Genomic DNA, 3500 nt, shown 5'->3' with positions numbered 1-3500 from the left:
TAACTGAAGATGAACTTTATAATTTTTGGCTTTTGTTATGTACCAGTCTGAGAGACGCGAGTCGGGCAACATAGTTTTATTGCATGGTACAAACACGAGGTAAGAGAGAGAACACGCGGGCCGGGTCCCGCATATATACAGCTCCGGAACTATTCACCCTGCTGGCCAGTCCAATGCTGGCCAGCCGTATTTCCCGCCACTCACTGTGATTGGCGGATGACCAGCGCTCTTCGCGGAGGCATCTGGTTGTCACCTTTGCCTCCGCGGCTTTAGCGGACTAACGCTTTATCGATGGTACGTTATAACGAAATGGTCACGCTGTCTTGAGTGATGGCGTTCTACGAACGCCATACACTACACTCCTCCCCCCTTAGTTAGTAACATAGTCCTGGAGGTAGGCTGGAGGCCGGCGCTCTCGAGTCGAACGTCGGGGGGTGGCCTGCGGAGTCGTGGTGGCTTCGGGCCCCGGCGTCTCCTCGGGAGCCTGAGCATCCGAGGGTTGCTGGCCGAGTTCGGGGGCTTGGTTTGGCCCTGCGGGAGGGGGCAGCGTCATGAATGGCGGCAGGGTTGTGGTAGGCTCCTCGGGTTGGGCTGCCCCCCTTGCTTCTGTGGGTGCTTCGGGTAGGGTCCTGCGGCGCATCTGGTCGATGTGCCGGCGTAGGATCTGGCCCCCCTCGGTGGATACTTCATAGTGACGGGAGCCCACGACCCGTAGCACCCGCCCAGCCACCCACTCGGGTCCCGAGGCGTAGTTGCGGGGCGAACACTGGATCCCCGGCAAAGAACCCCCTGGCTGCCTCGCGGACCTCTGGGGACCCTCGTGTGTCAGAGGCTCGGTCGGGGTGTAGTCTGTCTAGCCTTGTGGTGAGCTTGCGCCCCATGAGGAGCTCTGCTGGACTGATCCCTGTGACAGGGTTTGGGATGACCCTGTTGTCGAATAGGAATGCGGCCAGCCTGTGATCCCAGTCGCCCTGCACGATCCTGCCCAGGGCCTCTTTGGTGGTGCGGACCATCCGCTCGGCTTGGCCGCTGGTGGCGGGGGTGAAAGGGGGCCGACCTGATGTGCCTTATGAGGTACCTCTGTAGGAAGGCCTGGAACTCTCCCGAGGTGAAGGCGGCCCCGTTGTCCGAGACCAGGGTGTCTGGGATGCCCTGGGTGCACAGGACCCGGCGCAGGGCTCGGATGGCGGCTGCTGAGGAGGTGGATGCTACAGGGAGGACCTCTAACCATTTTGTGTAGGCGTCCACGATTATAAGGAATATCTGCCTCTGGAACGGCCCCGCGAAGTCTATGTGGAGCCTGGACCAGGGTTTCCTTGTGGTTTCCCACCTTGTGGCCGGGGCGCTGGGTGGGTCCGGCCGCGATTCCTGGCACGCACTGCATCTCCGGACCCAGTCCTCTATTTCTCCGTCCATCCCCGGCCACCACACATAGCTCCTGGCTAGGGCCTTCATCCTCACAATGCCCGGGTGCGTTTCATGTAGTGATGCAAGGACCCTTTTCTGAAGGGGAGGGGGAACCACCACCCGGCTCCCCCATAGCAGGCACCCCTTGTGGGCCGCGAGTTCCTCCCGCCTCATTTTGTATGGTTTGAACTCTCCCCCCAGGTCCCTCTCTGGCCACCCCCTCACCACCCAGTCGAGCACCCTCGCTAGGGTTTTGTCTTTCCCTGTGGCCTTTGCCACTTCGGCAGCGTGTATGGGCTGATCAGGGAGTGCCTCTATGGACATCACCTGGTGGGCTGGTGCTGGGTCGGGCCCCGTGTCTGGCAGCGGTAAACGACTGAGTGCATCGGCGTGGCCCATCGCCTTGCCCGCCCTGTGTACCAGTGTGTAGGTGTATGAATTTAGGAATTGGTTCCATCTCAACACCCTCTGGGACAAGATTTGGGGGGTTTGACGGTCTGGGGCTAGCAGACCCAAGAGAGGCTTGTGGTCGGTCGCTATCGTGAACTTGCGACCGTACAAATAATCGTTAAATTTGTGAACCCCTGCTACGATCGCCAGGGCTTCCTTGTCTATTTGAGCGTAATTACGCTCCGCTGACGTTAAGGTGCGGGAATAGTAGGCGACCGGTACCTCCCGGCCGTCCGATAGTTGGTGCCCCAGAACAGCGCCCACCCCGTACGGCGATGCATCGCATGCCAGAATGACCGGAAGGCGCTCGTCGAAGTGGTGAAGCACCGCGTTAGAGACCAGGACGTCCTTCACTGCCTGGAACGCAGCGGCTTGCTTCTTCCCCCACACCCAAGGAGCTTTTTTGTCCAGTAACCGGTGTAGGGGTTCCGCGATGGCCGCTTTGTGGGGTATGAACGTGTGATAAAAGTTGAGCACCCCCAGGAAGCTCTGTAGCTCTGCTTTACACGTGGGGGCCGGGGCTTGTACGATGGCCCTGGTTTTCTCCTCGGTCGGGTGGATTCCCTCTGCGTCCACGGCGAATCCTAGGAACTCCACCCGCGGTACCCCCAGCAAACACTTCTCCCTCTTCACCTTAAGTCCAGCGGTTTGGAAACGACGGAGCACCTCCCTGAGACGGTTGCTGAACTCCTCAGGGTTCGGGGCGGCGATTAAAACGTCGTCGAAAAAGGGCTGGACTCCTGGGATCCCTTTGAGGAGAGCGTCCATTATACTCTGGAAGATCCCCGGAGCTACGCTGACCCCAAACTGTAGCCGGTTCACCTTGAACGCCCCCCTATGGGTCACAATCGTCTGTGCCTCGGCCATTTTGGTGTCCACCGGAAGCTGCTGGTAGGCTTGTGCCAAGTCCAGCTTCCCGAAAATTTTGGACCCCGCAAGGGCGGCCAGGACGTGGCTGACAACCGGCACTGGGTAGGGATTATCCTGGAGCGCCTTGTTGATTGTGCACTTGTAGTCGGCACAAATCCTCACGTCCCCATTCGGTTTGACCGGAGTCACTATGGGGGTTTCCCACATGGCGTAATCGACCGGCTCTAGGACCCCTTGTGCTACTAGGCGGTCCAGCTCCGCCTCGATTTTTGGTTTTAGGGCGAAGGGGACTCTCCTTGCCTTAAGCCGGGTTGGTCTGACCGTAGGGTCGAGCGGCAGGGAGATGGCCGGGCCCTTGTAGCTACCCAACGACCCGTCAAAAACCTCTGGGAATTCTCGGCACACCTCCCCGAACCCACCGGCTATGGCCGTTTGTGACACCTCAACTCTGATTCCTAAGGGGCCGAACCACGTGAGGCCCAACAAGGTCGCCAGTGGTCGCTTGACTACCAGGATATCTAGCGGGCCTCTGAAGGACCCTCGCTCCACGTGCACCCTCGCCCACCCCGCGATCTGGACCGGGTTTTTCTGAAAGTCCCGCAGTACAAAGTCGGCCGGCCGCAGCTGTCCTTTGTAGCCGGGGTGTAACTGCCTCAGGGTCTCCTCCGCAATTATGGAGATGGAGGAGCCCGAGTCCACCTCCATGAGGCAGGGGGCCCCCTCTATGCGGACCGACACCTTAATCTTGTTGGGGGTGGCCAGGGGCAGGTTCA

General features: G+C 59.9%; 1 pseudogene; it reads right to left on the bottom strand.

Moving 5' to 3' along the window:
- Positions 1-842: 842 nt before the first annotated feature.
- Positions 843-1479, bottom strand: LOC132569177 (uncharacterized protein K02A2.6-like; annotated as a pseudogene).
- Positions 1480-3500: the final 2021 nt, after the last annotated feature.

The sequence above is a fragment of the Heteronotia binoei genome, chromosome 3, assembly GCF_032191835.1.
Source record: "Heteronotia binoei isolate CCM8104 ecotype False Entrance Well chromosome 3, APGP_CSIRO_Hbin_v1, whole genome shotgun sequence".
Taxonomy (NCBI): domain Eukaryota; kingdom Metazoa; phylum Chordata; class Lepidosauria; order Squamata; family Gekkonidae; genus Heteronotia; species Heteronotia binoei.
This window is presented reverse-complemented; position numbering and strand designations above follow the sequence as displayed.